At 43.1% G+C, this 19,069-nt stretch overlaps 1 long non-coding RNA gene across 1 annotated transcript; it reads right to left on the minus strand.

Annotated features, from left to right (window-relative positions):
- Nucleotides 1-387: 387 nt before the first annotated feature.
- Nucleotides 388-1,640, minus strand: LOC145420436 (uncharacterized). Its single transcript, XR_013901746.1, has 2 exons — nt 1,213-1,640; nt 388-1,057 (listed from the first exon to the last, which is right to left on the minus strand). It is a non-coding gene; the product is annotated as an uncharacterized LOC145420436 (long non-coding RNA).
- Between the last annotated feature and the right edge of the window lie 17,429 nt (nt 1,641-19,069).

Genomic DNA, 19,069 nt, shown 5'->3' on the forward strand with positions numbered 1-19,069 from the left:
CACATGCCAGAAAAAAAAAAGGGTGATTTAAGTGACTTTGAAGGCAGCATTGCTGTTGGTGACAGATGGGCTGTTTTACGTTTTTCAGACACTCCTGATCTTCTCAAATTTTCTCAGGAATTTACAGAGAACAGTCCAAACTGAAAAGAGAAATAAACATTTCCCTGGGTAAAAATGCCTTGTTGATTGCAGAAGTCAGAGGGGCGTGGCCATGCTGAAGGCAAGAGGAATTCTAAGCCAGTTTCTCAACCCAGCCCATCTGATATCAGTAACCACAACACATTCAAAGTCAATTAAAAGTCGCCTTTCTTGCCCGTTCCGATGCTCGCTTTCAACTTTGAAATGAGACCACTTGGACAACAGTAATGATAAATAATTGCAAATAGAGCACGTTTACAGAATTTAATGTCATTTTTATAGAGCACCTCTTATTTTAAGAAAAGATGGGCGAGACGATTTTTGAAACTAACTGCAAATTAAGCACACAATATTTAATATCTGTATTTTACCATTTTGATAAGACATATTTCAGTACTCCAAAACACTTTTGTTAGACTGCCAACATGCTTACAAGTAGTAAATCCAGGTTAGTGGATCATAATTAAACATAACTCTGTGGCAAACGCAGAGTTCAGCAGGCCATCAAGGTAGAAGTGACGTGCATTTCTGCAGTGTAAAGATTCACAAATGATTTTCTCCTTAATCTACAGTCACACAAAGCGCCAGGAAAATCTTTGGTGATGTTCTCAGATGATTCTGACGCTTATCACCCAGTTCCTCGTGATGTCCTCCACACCATCAACCCTCTGTCCTCCTCCCAGTTTCTTCCTCAGCTTGCCTTTCTTATGGCCACCCCTTCCAAAACCTGACTTTTTAACTTCTCCGAGCCACTTTTTGTTCTTGGAGCGGAGCTTCCTCATCCCCCCGCCCTGCAGGAACTGGTGCTTCTGCTTTTTCTTGCGCTGCTTCATGATCTGATCCTTTGTTTTCAGCTCCGAGCGTGCTTTGTGGTCACCGGAGCTCTGTACGTTTGGACCTCGTCGGCCACGGCCACGACCTGGGAGAGGCACGACACAACAAAGAGGTTGGAGGTTATAGCTCGCAAGGCTGGAAGAGGGACTTGAAGTATTTACCTTTAGAGTTGAGTTAAAACATGGTGGCTGATGGTCTATATTTAACATGTTTGTGCTATTCATTTTGATGCCTTCCTACCTCTTGCTGGCTTCCTGCCTCCTCCGCCTGTTTCTCCATCTGATCCAGATCCTGTATCATCAATCTTGTATTTTTTCCTTCACTCCTCATAACTGACATGTCAGAGCGTTCTCACTCCCGAGGCGTAACATGTCGACGTTTTGTCACGTCCCGCGGCGTTCCTGAGGAACGCGAAAGGAGACCTTCGGCGTTCTTATGGTACGCGGCGGGTTATGGCTGGGATCCAGTGCAATGACGCTTCCGCGGTAATAGATGTTCCAGCCCTGTATTCCAGCCCTAAACCTAACCTTATCCCTAGCCCTGACCATAACCTTATTCCTGACCTTAACCAGGACTTTAATGATGTTAAATAGCGTGTTTCTAAGCGATTTGAAGAATAAGAGCGAACATGTGTAGGTGCAGTCCAGACGGTTCTCATATTTCCTCTTTTTTCCGAGGTCGTCATTTAGGAACGTGGTGGGTAACCGAAAACGTAATATGGTGACGATTTGTCACCTAGCGTAAAATGTTACGCTTTGGGAGTGATCACACAAAGTTGGTTATACTTAAGGGATATAAATCTGTCCAATTAAGAAGCAGAAACCACTGTGAGTCCATTTCAACCTCGTTAGTTTAATATTAAAGCGACAGCAGGTGCAAAACTATTAAACTTTGAAACAGGGAATGGCTTGGCAGACCATTGCTCTCTCCTGATCCCTCCTGACGGATTTTGACGGACGTTAAACTAAAGATAGCTGTCTTAAAAACAAGAACCAGATTTTTTTTCTGCTTTCCAGGAGTTCTGTTATCCTCGCTTATTGTGGATGCAAAGACCTGATACAGCCGTTTGTAAGACAACACATTTATGGTTATTCCTGACATACAAAGTGTGCAACAGACACATTACATAGTTATCTATGTTGTGCATTAATGAGGAAAAGACTTAGACTTAGAGCTTTTTATTGTCATTGTGCAGTTTCTTGTACAGCGAAATTGGGTAGCTTGACCACAAAGGTGCAAAAGTAAGAAGAAGAGAAACCAATATACAACAAGGGGGGGGGGATAAATAAATAAAATAAAATAAAAAGCAATGTATATGTGTACGAAATATTGAAACAGAAACATTGTGGGTCTGTATACAAGGGCAATTATATAATGTAATAAATAAATAAGGATGGAAGGGCTATGGTCATTTAGGGTGGAGATGGTAGTTCTACTGCGACCAAGATATTGCACATGAGCCAAAATATTTTGCACAGAACATGGAAAGACTGAGATATTGGACAGAACTTCTTCTGAATTTCCACTTTCATTGATTTCCAGCTGTGATATTTCATTTTCCAACATTTGCACATCGAAAAGTTTAACAAACCCATAATACTATCATATAAATTGCAATATTAAACAAAACAAGGAGTCAAACAGAAAAACAAACAAAAAATGGTTTTAAATCCTGATTTGTATCAGCTACTAGTTAACCTATTTGTTCCTTTCAGATTAATCAAAGTTTCTTTTAGTTGTTGTTCTAACTGTCTGGTCAATACAATCGATAGAACTCCACTCAGTTCTATCAATTTAATTTAGCCTGATTCAGTCCACCCAAGGCTTTCACTCACTGTATGCGCAAACTGTCTGGTTATGATACCCAGTAACACTTCAACGAGTTAGCAAAACAACTCAAACAAAAGTAATTTGTCTTGAAAGGTGCTATATAAATAAAATTGTACTTTTACTTACTTTCATTACTCACTTTTTATGTTATTGCAATAACACTTTTTTTTTTTTTACAAAAATAACAGGGGTTGAAACTTTATTGGTAATTTTCCAAACCAAAAAATTATCCTCATTCAAAAGTCATGTAAGAACCTCACTGGCTTACGGAATGTTGATGTTATTTTAAAAAATACATACAAAAATATGACCTCATTCAAGAATGTCATGTGACAACTAGGGATGATGGCACCGGTTCTGTCATAAACGGTAGTAACCAGACCGAAAAGCAGCGCACATTTCGGTGCTTTTTTTTTCCTGAGCTGTGATACACTTTAGATTCTAGCCAATCATTTTACGTTTCCGAGGATAGTAGGCGGGTCCAGGTACATACGTTCTTTTAGAGCAGAGCTACAGATTAAAAATGCCCAAGGCAAAGCGGTCAAAAGTCTGGCTGTACTTCACAGCAAAATATGCAAACTCAGCAGCCTGCAACAAGTGCTTTAAGGTGATACTGTGATACTGTCAAAGGAGGTAACACCTCAAATCCGATGAAACACCTGGCGACGCATAGCGGGTTTTTTTTAAAAAGCCAAGAAATGCGCCATATTTGATAGCTTGCTGCGAGACCTCACACCGTGCACATCTACTGCGAGTGGGTTGCCTGTTATCGGACCCGGAGTTAGCAACATCCCCCAAAAATCCGAAGAGGAGAGTCCTGGCCCCTAGCCCTGCCAGTGTAGCAGAAATGATGAGGATGGCAGCAGCAGCCGTTCTTCTCTGCGTGAGTAGCTTAATGTTGTTCGTATGTGATTTACGTTGAGTAGGCTAACCACGTTATTACATTAATGCATGTAAGGTGAACTAGCAAACATCATCATAGCTACATGCGACTGTCTTCTTGTTTGATGGCAGATGCTCCCTTCACCCTGGCCAAAAAGGCTAAAATGACCAAAGAAAAAGTGGAAAACAGTTAAACATGAGAGGTTTTTGGACAAAGTTTGTTTTTTCCATTGTTTAAGCACTGCTTCCAGCCAAGAATGTTACCATATATGCCCCATAGCTGCAGAAAAGGCTAACATTGTTATCTTTTTACAAAAAAAAACATCTGAACATGAGGTTTTTGGACCAATTTTGTGTTCTCCATTCTTTAAGCACTGGTTTGAGCACCGTTTAAGCACCGGCACCGTTTCAAAAGTACCGGTTTGGCACCAGTATCGGATAAAACCTAAATGATACCCATCCCTAGTGACAACCTTATTGGCTTATGGAATTCTGATGTCACAATCTTCTAAAGCTTTGATCCTTTGAAGCTTTGATCCTCATGAATCCTTAAGTAGGGGTGAGGATGTACAACTTTTAGTCCGTTATTTGCAGCACTTATGTTAGCAGCATTCGAACGTTCACCAGTAAAGCATTTTGAAACATTTGGATCCTTTTCATACTCACGGTATACAGACTCCAACATGTCTCAGAAAAATCAAGAAAGACAAGAAGTTGACCCCAGCTCTATTCCATGGTATGAGTCCCTAGACCCTTATGTCAGCTCTCTTCCTTGGGACGAACAAGTAGATAGAATTAGAGGAAAAGCGATTGGAAGAAATTGAGAATAAAAATCTCATGAACAGAGAGAAGATTAAGATCCTGACGGAAGAAAATGAGAGCAAGAGAGCTGAATTAGAAAAATTATCCTACCAACTTCAAGAAAAAGAAGGTATTATTGAGGAGAAACAATGGGCTCTCCAAGATAAGAATCAGGAGCTCCAAGAAAAGCTTGATGAAGCTCTGGAAAAAATTAAAGATCTGCTCCAAAAGGAGAAAAAAGAGAGCATAAAAGAGAAAAATATGGTCAAGAAGAATCAGGAGCTCCAAGAAAAGCTTGATGAAGCTCTGGAAAAAAATAAAGATATCATCCAAAAGGAGAAAAAAGAGAGCATAAAACAGGAAAACATGGTCAAGAAGAATCAGGAGCTCCAAGAAAAGCTTGACGAAGCTCTGGAAAAACTTAAAGAAATCCACCAAGAAGAGAAACAACAGGCCGAGCAGAGAGACTTGCAGAGCAAACTCCAAGGCATGGAGGGAAAAAAAAAGCGCTGCAGGTAAAGTATAATACAACTCTGCACAAAAATCAACAGTTGCTTCAAGACAAGAAGCAAATGGAAATGAAGCAAAAAGAAATAGACTCCGAGCTTGAAGAGATGGAGGAAAAACACAGATTGCTCCAAATCAGGCTTGATAAAACGGTGCAGAGAAATAAAGAGTTCATTCAAGAGAGAGAGCAACAAGAAATGCTTGAGAAAGAAACGGACTCCAAGCTTGAAGTCTTGGAGGAAAAACTGAAAATGCTCCAAATAACTCTTGAGGAAACACTGCTCAAAAATAAAGAGATGCTTTACGAGAAAGACCAACAGAAAATACATCAGGAAGAAATGGATTGCAAGCTCAGGAACATCGAGAAACAAAAGGAAGGCTTGCAAGCAATGCTTGATGAAGCTCTGGAAAGAAATAAAGAGTTCCTTCATGAGAGAGAGCAACAAGAAAAGCTCGAGAAAGAAACGGACTGCAAGTTTGAAGTCTTGGAGGAAAAATACAAAATGCTCCAAATAACTCTTGAGGAAACAATGCTCAAAAATAAAAAGTTGCTTCACGAGAAAGACCAACAGAAAATACATCAGGAAGAAATGGATTGCAAGCTAAGGAACATCGAGAAACACAACGAAGGCTTGCAAATAATACTTGATGAAGCTCTGGAAAGAAATAAAGAGTTCCTCCAAGACAAGAAACAACAGGCCGAGCAGAGAGACTTGCAGAGCAAACTCCAAGCCATGGAGGAAAAATACAAAGCGCTGCAGGTGAAGCATGACAAAACTCTCCACAAAAATCAACAGTTGCTTCACAACAAGAAATGAAACAGAAAGAAATGGACTCCAAGCTTGACGAGATGGAGGAAAAACACAGATTGCTCCAAATCAGGCTTGATAAAAAAGTGCACGGAAATAAAAAGTTCATTCAAGAGAGAGAGCAACAAGAAAAGCTTGAGAAAGAAACAGACTGCAAGTTTGAAGTCTTGGAGGAAAAATACAAAATGCTCCAAATAACTCTTGAGGAAACACTGCTCAAAAATAAAGAGTTGCTTCATGAGAAAGACCAACAGAAAATACATCAGGAAGAAATGGATTGCAAGCTAAGGAACATTGAGAAACACAACGAAGGCTTGCAAGTAATACTTGATGAAGCTCTGGAAAGAAATAAAGAGTTCCTCCAAGACAAGAAACAACAGGCCGAGCAGAGAGACCTGCAGAGCAAACTCCAAGCCATGGATGCTGCAGGTGAAGCATGACAAAACTCTCCACAAAAATCAACAGTTGCTTCACGACAAGAAGCAAATGGAAATGAAACAGAAAGAACGGAACGGAAATAAAGAGCTGCTTCAAGAAAAAGACCAACAGAAAATACAACAGGAAGAAGAAAAACTTATTCTTCAGAGGAAAAATCAAGAACTCCAAGAATTGTATAATGAAACGAGGTACAAAAACACTGAAATCCAGGCACAAAAGCAAGAACAACAGAAGAAGAAAAGAAGAAAAAACGCTTCCACCTGATCTAACCTTGTCTTTTTCCACCTCTATTCCATCTTAATTTTCCCCCGTCCCCTCCCTCCTTTTTCTTTTTTCACGCTCACCCCCCGACCAGTCCCGGCAGTTGACTGCCCCCTCCTGAGCCTGGTTCTGCCATTTTATTTGTTCTTGTTTCTAATGTCTCTGTAAAGCACTTTGAATCACCTTGTTGTTGAATTGTGCTATACAAATAAACTTGCCTTGCCTTGCCTTGCCTTCTGCCATAAGTTTCTCATTTAGGTTTCTTTCACTTTAAAAGGAGATTTTCCTATCCACTGTCGCCTGGTGCTTGCTCAGAGGGGATTGTTGGGGTTTTCTCTCCTCTCTCTCTTTCCTTCTTTCTATCCCTCTTTTTCCCCCTTCTACCTTTTCGTTTACCCAATAAACACAATTGGCCACATTTTACATGTGTTTGAAAAATGTCTTCATTCAACAATAATTCATCTTAGGTATAAAAACAAGAAATGGGTAACTTGTATCCCAGAAGGAATTAATACTAGATGGGTAGAGACAGGTTTTAAAGACTAGAAATGAAAACATGTGAGTCTTATAATCTAAGCTCGTTTCACCAATAGGTGATGTTACATTTTAAATTAGGCACTTCATTACAGGACTGTCATTGTACCGAGGTACATTAAATAACATGAAAATGGATTTCTCATGCCGCAGGTGACCTTGCCGCGAAGGTATTAACCTGTTGAATAATTTAGCTCTGTAATAGCAAAGTTATTTCTCACCACAGAGGGGAGGGAGTTTCATAAAGTCCAAAAAAAATTAAAACTGGTAAACATTACACAAGGAAGGCAATAACTCATTCAACATGCCAATAGGGATCGGTACCGGTATCCGGTGCCACTATGGCAAAAACGGTAGTAACGAGACCGAAAAGCAGCGCACATTTCGGTGCTTTTTTTTTCCTGAGATGTCATACACTTTGGATTCTAGCCCTTCATTTTACGTTTTCAAGTAGAGGTCTGCATTCCCGCGGCTGTCCCGCGGAAGCCGCGGGACCCGACCAGATTTCTTGCGGCGCGGGAATAAATTTCCAAATAAAATGCGGTAGCGGTCGGTAACTCTGGTGTAATTTGAACGGGAGCGGGCGGTCTAAAAATATAGCGTGCCCGACATTTTTTCGGAACAGCATATCTGTGATTTCCTCATTCTAATTGAGCACTGGTACAGCCAGTGCTCACGCCTGTTACACGCACTGAGCGCATGGATCAGTGCTTTTTGCAGTAGGCCACAATGCTGTATTCGTTTTTATTTATTTTATTTTTGCAATACGTTTTCCATGTTAAAAGATAAATGTTGCATGTTGACAGATAAATGCATCTTGTTTAAGAAAAATAAATACAATCATTGCACAACCTGCAGTTTTATCTGTTATCTCTATTTTTTGGTGGTAACCCATTTAAATGTGAGATTTTGGAAACCAGATCTAAATTTAGCGGGAACGGTCGGGTCGGGTAGAAAATTATTCTAAGCGGGCAGCGGGTGAACAAAGACTGAATATACAGCGGGAGCGGTCGGGTGCGGTACAAAACCTTGCGGGAGCGGGCGGGAGCGGGACTAAAAAAACATTCCCGCGCAGACCTCTATTTTCAAGGATAGTAGGCGGGCCCAGGTATGTACTACTTTTAGAGCAGAGCTACAAATAGCAGAAAATCCCACATTTTGTTTAAACATGGGCTGAATGCTATGCAGGGTAATATCTGAGCTCATGTCGTGGTACAAAACACCACAAAAATCGTTCCTATTTTCACACGTGAAGTCAAAACTATCTAGGAAGTTGAGTATATTGGATGTTTAATGGTAGAAACAGACTTTTTAGACTTCTAGAGACTGACTGATGTTAGTTTAAATCAAATCTGAATCCAATGTGCTTATCTGTCTAGTTGTGGTCTGCACAGATGTCAGGTTTTTAAAAATAATTAAAGGGCGACAGTGTGATGTTTTGTATTTATTTATTTCCTTTGTTTTTCCTTAAAGAAATTTGTATTGAAATAAAAACAAGAGCAAGGGCTTTTATTTTGTCCTGATGAAATCCACTTTACTATACTTGACATTCTTTTTCATTTATACAGATATGCAGATATACTACATGTGTAACATTCATTTCATTGTTTAAATGTTTAATAATAAAGTACATGAATAACTTGAGCTTATTAAATATTATAGTAAAGTAAATTTCCTATTAATTAGGCAGGTCATTCTCTTTCTCTTGACAACGCTGTCTTTAAATATCTTTAAATAAATGTCTTTAAATAAATATATAATTCCCTATATTCCTATCTATTCCAAACAACAGTAGTAAGTAACAAAGTTTCAAATTTGTCTTTCACTTTGACTTTTAATCTATTAACCATGAACAAGAGGTCAGAGGTCAAATGTGGTACGATACCTTAAATCTTTCTATGATACTTTCTGTATGTGGACCAGAGATGGGGAACACCACATAGTCTGATTACTTTTTTCAAGTAACGAGTAAAGTAAGGGATTACTATTGCAAAAAAGGTAATTAGATTACTGTTACTGTCCTGTAAGCACGCTGCAGTACTGTGGTACTAATCCGCCGTGATTTCGTTTGCGCGAGTGTCTCGTTACAATGATGTAAGCGAGTGCGGCGTTCGTGGCAACAGCTGTGAGCAGATCAAAAATGGATAATATAACGAGTGCGGGAGAGAGTATGACCGTGCAGCGTTTAGAGCGTGGAAGTACTGACCTTACTTTGAGTTTGATTCTGTAAAAAGTGACAAAAACATTAGCATCTGCTGTACACTGTGTGGGAAGAAAACTTCTTTTTACAGCGGAAAAACGCCTAAACTTCCAAGCAAGCACCAGGTACGCAGCCACGGGAATGCGAAATTCACAGAGAAACTCCAAGATTCTTCCACTGACATGCGGCACACCTGCACCAGGGCAAACCTCCGCCTGCCCCACTCCTGTTAAGCAGGGGAAAACAGGACCGCTGAGTGTTTGATTTTATTTATTTTCTGCTGTGTTTTACATGCATTTATTTGAAAGACTGAGTGTAAACACAAAAAACAATTTTTATTTTATGTGCTGGAATGTGCAGAAAATAGGTTTAAACAAATTTCTTCCAGTCAGAGAATGTTGCATATAATTAAATTTTTGCTTGATGCATAAAGTTAAAAGATTAAAACTAACTAGAAAGCGAAAATTTCAGAAGAAATTTTAAGTGTGCCTATGCCGCCGCTAATCAGTGTAGTTTGCCATTCAAACGGCTACAGAGAGCAAAACTCAGCAGAGCAGCCATTCTCCACCATGAACTATGGTAAAAACAAACACCGCTCGCGCCTCACAGATGACAGCTTACAGTTTTGTGTAAAGATGAGGTGACTTCGTACAGCCCCGATTTGCAGACGCTGTGCGCAGAGGTTCATGAGCAGACCCGACAATGTTTGCATGAACACGCTTTGAAGCATTACGTTATGGACCACTTTTCACACATAGTTGCTGTACCCACACAGCTGGCTGTAGCTTTTCATCTCACAGCCCGACACATACAAAAAAAAAAAACCAGCCGAGAGAGCACAGACTTTACGCCTGAGAGGCGTGATTGCAGATGCCGCTGAGGTGGGTCCACCTCACGGTGGTAGCCGGCTAGCAGCAACATCGTGAGAAAACTGTTGCTAATATGGGATGTTTTGACAAAACGAGCAGATTTTTGACGTTTACACACCTACATTCTCGCCTGAAAATATCTTAAAAGTTTATTTTGTGACCTAGAAACACGAATAAGAGGAATATATTAAACGAAGTGGCAGCTGCCATTGTTTGACTCGGTAGAGGCGTGCTATGAATTGTGGGATATGGAGTGTTCCACCAAGCATACACCCTTGCGGTTACCGACTTCCAGGCCATACTCAGCACAGATGTTCTTGTATATTAGGCCGGCCACTTGGTTGTGGAGTTTCCTGCCTGCTAGCATCTTTCACCCAACCTTTACGTGCTGGATTTTCTCAGGGGCATCTTTACACAGCCTGCACCTGGGGTCTTGCCTGGTGTGATAGACCCCAGCCTCGATGGATCTGTGCTCAGAGCTTTTCTGTGTCTTCTCCACACTTTGACACTACAATCCAGCTGCTAAAGGCAGAATCTGTATTCATTGCTAAAATTTCTCCTCACGCTCATGCTTAGTGCACCTGTCGCTGACGTCGGTGCTTATGGGCTTGATGGACTGTCTGGACAGAGCACCATTGGCAAAATCATCCTGCAAACTTTGACTGCAAATCTGTAGCAGACCGCTTATGGTTTCTAAATGCAGTCAGTGAGCGGAAACTGTCTTCTTGTGATGCCAAGTTTGAAGTTGCCCTATGGCACGGGCTCTATCCACATCAGTTAAATGTAGCGTGCTTGGAGCATGTGATCGCTGCACCAGGGTCCGTGCTCACAGGAGATACTAAGTAGCAGAGGTGGGACCAAGTCATTGTTTTGCAAGTCTCAAGTAAGTCTCAAGTCTTTATCCTCAAGTCTCAAGTCAAGTCTCAAGTAATGTCAGGCAAGTCAGAGTCGAGTCTCAAGTCACTGGTGTAAAAGTCCGAGTCAAGTCACAAGTCTGAAACTTTGAATTTCAAGTCCTTTCGAGTCTTTAAAAAAAACAAACGAAAAAATAATGTTGCAGTTATGCTAAATGTAAATATTAGACCATGTAATTTTTAAATCTGTGTTTTTCTCAACACATGACAAAATAGTGAACTTAGAAAATATACACAAATTGTGAAATTGCACCTCTTTAAAATGCAGCTCAATTAAACTTAGCTCCAAGAATAATTTTCACCGACAGTTCTGAGATAAGCTGCATGTTATTCTTGGATGCGGTTGTAGGACCAGCTTTAAAATCGCATGACAAAAATATCATACACATTAAAAAAAACTGTATCACCAACGTAGCCTGGACAACATTTGCTAGTTAGATGAAGTCAGCTATCTCATCGTAGCATATTTATATGCATATTTATAATCATACGGTTCTTGGAGTGAGTGCATACACTCATGAAGTTTAGTAACTTCAGGTCACTGCAACAAGCCCATATAGTTTACCGCCGGATGGGTGCAGGACCTTGAAATGCACCGTGTAGAACGAAAGACCATCGTACGTATCATAAGTTTACCAGTCTCACAAATCGTCGTCATAAATACACATTCCTTAACCGTTTATTAATAGGACCTTTGAGCTCAACGGTAATTAATTAGTAGTGGAAATAATTTCTGGTACCCATCACAGAAATGTAGCAGTGACAATAATACTGTATGCTGTAATCGTACTGGGCAATCAGTGATACAAAAAAACTGTTTTATCCTGTGAATAAAAGTATATGTTTTTGTCAATGTACCATAATAACAGAAGCGAAACGCAATATTGTGTCAGGACAATTCACTATTTATGCACAATAAACAAAGGAGCATAGCGCGACAATTTCTGTTCTTGCTTGTAACCTATATCACCAATTATGTTATGAAAATGACGTATTAACTACAACAGCAGACTGACCTTTGTGTAAATGCTTGGAGCAGACTAACCTGTGAGCTGGAGTGTTCTGGGACGTTATATTTGATCTTTGAATGGCTGCAATCCAGGCCATCCGTCGCGTCTTTGTTACTTCGGAAACATGAACAATTTCTCTTCAGCGATGTAATCCGATAACAACCGATCTCTTTACCCGTCGGCTTCCCGTGGCTGTCATGCGACCGGCTATTGCAGTTAATAATACAACAGCTTCTTGACATTTTTGTGTTTCTTTTTATCGCTGTATAACTGATTTTAATTGAAAGCCTGCGTGCGCTATTACCGCTTGCCACGAGTTCCCAGAATCCTTTGCGGTTCTACCCGTGAATGACGTCACATTTTCAATCTCTATATAATATGCATGTTAAATTTTATATTTGGGTTAAAATATCAAGTCTTTTCAAGTAAACCGGTTCAAGTCCAATTCAAGTCCCAAGTCATTGGTGTAAAAGTCCAAGTCAAGTCACAAGTCTTAGAACATTTTTTCAAGTCAAGTCTAAAGTCATAAAATTAATGACTCGAGTCTGACTCGAGTCCAAGTCATGTGACTCGAGTCCACACCTCTGCTAAGTAGGCACCAATCAGGCACTGGATTGTAAGCACCTGGGGTACCTGAAGCTAAAAACAAGAGTCAATAGCAGAATAAGCTGTTTAGCACTGGCAAAGAAGATCTGATAAATTTTTTATGGGCATAATCCACATACTCACCTATGCTGCTCAACGCATGAATACATTTTCCTTACAAACATGGCCCCATTTAAGGGCAAATAAACAGACTTTCTGTTAGAGTCAAATTGTTAAATGTTGCCATTCTTGTACTTAAATCTGTAAGTCTTAGTTCAAACTGTATGATCAAAGACATTCCTTTGTTTCTGACCCCCTCCCCAGCCTGTTGAAAGGTGGGGGAGGCTGTAGTGTTTTATTAAAGGCACATCCCAGGTGAAGGTTCTGTTTACTTGTTTAGTAAATTTTCTGCTTTCATGACCCTTTTGGTGAACAGGAGGTCACACAAATGCACCCCCCCCCCCCCCACACACACACACACACAGTGTGTGTTTTATAACCATAGGGTTTTTTTTAATTTTTATAATGGGTGTTTGTGTAAATTGTGTGTCACAGAAATAAAAGGCTGATTGTTCTTTGAAGTGGTCTGACACCGAGGACAGAAGGGCTGCTCTGAGATCCTTCCTTTGCTAGCATGTGAAAAACCGGTTGAGCTGTTCGTCTTGCTTCGTTAACGGGAATAAGTCTCTAAACCAGCGGGGCCTGTGGAAGCGCAGACCTAACACTTTCCAATAACACAAGTTTTTTTGCCAAGAAGAAGTGCGACAGCAAAGAACTGATTGCCCAAATATAAGTTTCCTTACTTTTTCTATGAAGTTTATGTGTTTGTAAAAATAAAGTAAACCATCTGCTCTAAACAGGTTTACATAGACTCAAGATTCCTTTTATCATTTTCTTGAAAATGTGTTTTTGGGGTGTTTTGCAAAACTGTAAGTTTCCTCAGTCACACACTTTTTTTCCTTCAGTTAAAAAAACTTGCAGATCTGGCATATTGATCTATCACAGGTTTGATAGCTTATCTCTGGACAGTCAGCTTAAAGAAGAATTTGCAAAGTTCATTGTATTTATTTAAGATAATTTTTGACAGCCACAGCTGTGGCACATAAATTATTTTTATAAGACATTTATCACAGACTACAGACTGACAGAATTACAAGAAACACCTTTTAGTTATCGTCCTTTTTAGTCGTCTGAAAATTTCATATAAAAGCATACGTTTATCTGTTTTAAAGACACAGATAATTTAAGACACAATTACACAAGTAGATATTTCAAGAAGACAGTGTAAACAAACATTTAGGGCAGGGGTAGGCAACTCCAGGCCTCGAGTGTTGGTGTCCTGGAGGTTTTAGATGTGTCCATGATCCATCACAGCTGATTTAATGGGCTAAATGACTCCTCAGCATTTCTTGAAGTTCTCCAGAGGCCTGGTAATGAACTAATCATTTGATTCAGGTGTGTTAACCCAGGGTGCGATCTAAAACCTGCAGGACACCGGCACTCGAGGCCTGGAGTTGCCTACCCCTGATTTAGGGGCTGTGGTTTCACATGTTGCTCCACCTATCATGCGTTAGAGTCACCTTCCAGTAAGTTTCCAGGTCACTTACCCAGTATATGTACTCGGACTAGCACCAGTATGTTTGAGACTCATACAACCAAAAACTGTCTCCTGTTTATTGTGTGAATGCCTCAAGAGATCCTGTTTCTCTTTAAACTTTATTCTACCTTATTCTAGTTGCTCCGACCTTTGCTGGTTAACTACTTGCTCAGTTTTCAGCCGATTTCCACCATTTAAACTTTAATCTGTTCTGCTCCCTATGCTAATGCCAGCTATATCTTTTGGTGCTCATACCTTTCATACTTTTTGAGATATTAAGCTTTTTATGCCATTTTTTGGCAAATCCCACTTATGACAAAAAAATATTTCAGTAAACAGTTCAACTTTTTTTTAAACTCTTTTCAACACAAATTTCAGCTTTTTCACCTCTTTTCAGCAGAATTTTCCATTTTTCAATACTTTTCAGCACAAATTCCAGCTTCTTTCGCTGTTTTCACTGCAAACTTCAGCTTCTTTACCTCTTTTCAGCAGAAATTCTGCTAATTCACGTCTTTTCAGCAGAATTTCTAGTTTCTTGGCCTGTTTTCAGCAGAATTTTCATTTTTTTCAACTCTTTTTAGCAGAAAGTTAAGCTCTTTCACCTGTTTTCATCACAAATCTCAGCCTCTTCTGCTCTTTTCAACAGTTTTCAGTTTCTTTACCCCTTTTCTGCACAATTTTCTGTTTCTCCATCTCTTTTCAGCAGAAAGTTCAAAATGTTCACCTCTTTTGAGCAGAATTTTTAGCTTTTTCACCTCTTATCAGCACAAATCTCAGGCTCTTCTGCTCTTTTTGTCATGGTCCTGGGCCATGTGGGCCCAGTATTCTTAGTTCTTTGTATTTTTGTATTTCGTTCCTTATTTTAGGCCATGTTTTCTGAGTTGCCCTCTTGTGTTGTTCCCTTAGTGTTTTCCATTCGTGGCTTTTGCCCCCTGTGTGCCCCTCTGTGTATCTGTGAGCCCTCGTCTCTCCTTATGTTTTATTCCATGTTTCCCCAGCCCACTATGCCCGTGCTCTCTCTCTCTCCTCCTGTTTGCACCTCTGTGTACTTCCTGTTTTACTTTGACAGTCTCCCGTCAGTGTTGTTTACTCCTGCCATGTCTTGTTATGTTTATCTGTGTCAGCTGTGTTCCCATGTGTGGCCACTTCCCCTGATCATCCCTCTTGTGTATTTAGTCTCTGTGTTTCATGTAGTCTGTGTCGCGTCGTCTGTGTTATCTCCCCTACCCCTTGTCATAGTTCCCCAGCCTCAACTAGTCCTAGTTTGTACCTTGTTTAGCCATAGTTTTCCCAGTCTATGTTCAGGTTTTCCCTCAGTTCCTTTGCTGCCTTGTTCCTTATGTTTTCGGCCCTAAATAAAGGCTCGCCTTCTGTTAAGTCCGGTTTTGTGTCCTCACCTCTGTTTGCTCTTGGGTCCTCCACTCACTCCACACGGTCTGCCCCGGCGGTCCGTGACAGTACGACGCGACCAGTATGGACCCAGCGACACAGAGAAGGGAGGTCGTTCAGACAGTGGAAGCGCTATGCTGCCAGTGGATGCAGCGTTCCGGGGAGGAGGATACGGAGGAGTTGCTTCACCCATTGCGGGTGAGCGTAACCGTGTTCCCCTGGCTGTGGGAGGCGCTACCCCCCCCTGATTTCTGATTACCTCCGCACCATCCTCCAACCCCGTCCTCAGGAGCAGGCGCCCAGCGCACGGGCCGTGTCACCACCGTTCCGCTGTCACGCAACTTCCCCATCACCGCTTCCACCATCTTGCGGCTCCGGGGTGATTAAAGTTGGCTCACTGAGACTCGGACGCAACCTGGGGTCGCTACCATCCATTCCTTCGTACACGAGCCGCTCACCCTCGCCGTTTCGTTCGGACTTCGCTTCTCCAGCCTCCTTTCTGGCACGGATGTGGTCGGAGGATGAGGAGCCAGCCGTCACAGCTATCAATGTTGTGTCAACAGCCGCTGCTAGGAGGAAGCGGCGCCTTCGTCGCCGCCGCACGTCAGCGCAGCCAGAGTCCAGGGTGTCGTCAGAGCAGTCGCCTGGGCCGGAACCGCTGGCCGAAGCCGCCTCCGAGTCCGTGTCAGCAGTGATTTTCGGCTCTGAGGAGATGTCCCCACAAATCACTGCCCAGGACATCGCTGAACGGGAGCAGGTGGTTCTCGCGGAGCTGGAGGAGAAGCTCCGGTGGAAGCCGTGGCTGACCCCCGACTGTGAGCAAGTCTTTCGGGGAACGCGCCTCGCTCTTGGGGGCCCGCGGAGCTGCCAGGGCCTGCCCCCTTTCACTTCCCCTGCAACCGGAGCTTCCGTCACCGCGTCGCCTTCAGGGAAGAGGCGACGGCGACGTCACCGTGGCGCCGCGCGGCAGCTGGCGGTTGGGGAGGGTCTCGTTTCATCTCGTGCCCCTTCCGAAATGGAGGTGAGTGACTGTGCTTTTGCTCCACGTGTCTTTTCCATGGGCGAGATCATGCCCACTGCTGAACTGCTGCCTTGCGGGCTCAGCCATAAGAGAGGCGATCGTATCAAAGAGCCAGAGTCCGTGCAAATATCTGTTTTACCGGCCAAGACTAAAGAGACTGTAAATGGACCAGCTGATAGTAATACTATGAGCAGCAAGACTGAAATTGAACAGCTAGAGAGGCCCCCCAAGGGTTGTAGAGTGTCTCAACATGAATGTTTAGCGTTTCCATGTGTGACCTGTGTTAACCACCACTCAATCACTGATGATGAGTCTGGGGGCATTCTTGTTGCTGGAAATGTGAGCAAAACTGAGCGTGACCCATTAAGTGGGGTTTCCAGGAATTGTGATGTAGAAGCTCTTCATGTGGCCGTACAAGCGCCAACAGAAACCCTGCCAGTGTCATGTAGCGAGGATGGCAGGGCTGTGTCTACCTGTTCTGAGGGAGCAGATAAGGAAATTCGATACCATGTTAATGATTTAGAGAAACCAGAGACTGTTTCCTGTGTGGCTTATATAACTGAGCCTTTTGACTCCCAGTTGAATGCGTCTGAGAATTGTGACCATGAACCCACTCTAGTTGGTGAGGACGCCACTGTGAATTCTAGGCATGGGAACTTAGACCCAGAAATTAACCCTCCTCCATTCCGTGAGGGCAGGGCACCTGTTTCCACCTCTGCCAGGAGTAATTCAGTCCAGGACCTGAGACCAGGTGGCGAACTGATAAACAGTGAGTACATGGGCACGTTAGCCAAGAAGGTGTATTGTGTGTCAGAACATGCTCGGCCTGAGACAGTCATGACTCATGCTAGAGGGTCTATGGATAACCTGGACTGTGTTCTGGATGCTGTGAGAGATAAGGAAACTGTGTTTAGCTCCACAGCGAGGGCAGCCAAGGGCAGCAGAAGCCACGTTAATGGGTTAAAAGGACAAAGTTCTGTTTCAGGTGTTGCTCCCTCAGCCACGCCCCATGAAGCTAATGATCCCAAGGCTGAGTTTGAAGTGCAGTCTACTTTGGTTTTCTGTGACATGACGAATAACATTGTATGTGTTACTGATCGTGACACTGGAAACGTACCCCTAGGCAATATTTCCGCTGGCAGCCATGTGGAGGTCGTCCATGTGACCAAGTTTTCTCACATTAAACCTGAGACAATGAACTCTGAGTTTAAAGATTCTAAGACTGTTGACTCAGGAGACATTGTGTTCTCAGAGTCTAACGCCGGTACTGTGAACATTAAAAGCGTTCACTTTCTTGACCCCTGTTTGAAGATTGCAGGTGCTAAGGACAGTTCTTCACCTGCCCTCTCAGAGCGTGGAGTTATGTCCCAGCGGTCTGTTTCGCCACAGGCTTCAGCCCAGCTAGCAGCGCAGCTCCCTGCCCAGTTCGCAGCCCGACCTGCATCTGCTGCTGGATGCCCGGGTGTGCCAGGCCGGCACCCCGCAGCGACTCCGCTGCTTCCTGCCACGCCAGCTGGAGGGCCCGAGGAGCCCGTTCAGCCTCCTGTCTCCGCTGGAGGGTCCGAGGGGCCCGTTCAGCCTCATGCCTCGTCGGCTGTACAGGCTGCTTCTCAGCCTGCTAAGGATGGCGTGAGCTTTCTCTCCGCCTCAGACTGCCTTCTGCTTCAGCCGTCTCTTCCAGCTGGAGGGCCCGAGGAGCCCGTTCAGCCTCCTGTCTCCGCTGGAGGGTCCGAGGGGCCCGTTCAGCCTCATGCCACGTCTGCTGTACAGGTTGCTTCTCGGCCTGCTAGGAATGGCGTGAGCTTTCTCTCCGCCTCAGACTGCCTTCTGCTTCAGCCGTCTCTTCCTGCTGGAGGGCCCGAGGAGCACGTCCAGCCTCCTTCCACGTCAGCTGGGGGGCCCGAGGAGCCCGTCCAGCACCATGCCACGTCAGCTGGAGGGCCCGAGAGGCCCGTCCAGCCTCACGCCTCGTCAGCTGGAGGGCCCGAGGAGCCCGTCCAGCAACATGCCACGTCTGCTGGGGGGCCCGAGCCGCCCGTCCAGCACCATGCCACGTCTGCTGGAGGGCCCGAGGAGCCCGTCCAGCACCATGCCAGCCTCTTCTGCTCTTTTCAACAGTTTTCAGTTTCTTTACCCCTTTTCTGCACAATTTTCTGTTTCTCCATCTCTTTTCAGCAGAAAGTTCAAAATGTTCACCTCTTTTGAGCAGAATTTTTAGCTTTTTCACCTCTTATCAGCACAAATCTCAGGCTCTTCTGCTCTTTTTGTCATGGTCCTGGGCCATGTGGGCCCAGTATTCTTAGTTCTTTGTATTTTTGTATTTCGTTCCTTATTTTAGGCCATGTTTTCTGAGTTGCCCTCTTGTGTTGTTCCCTTAGTGTTTTCCATTCGTGGCTTTTGCCCCCTGTGTGCCCCTCTGTGTATCTGTGAGCCCTCGTCTCTCCTTATGT

Source organism: Astatotilapia calliptera, chromosome 15 (genome assembly GCF_964374335.1).
Source record: "Astatotilapia calliptera chromosome 15, fAstCal68.1, whole genome shotgun sequence".
NCBI classification, from domain to species: Eukaryota; Metazoa; Chordata; class Actinopteri; order Cichliformes; family Cichlidae; genus Astatotilapia; species Astatotilapia calliptera.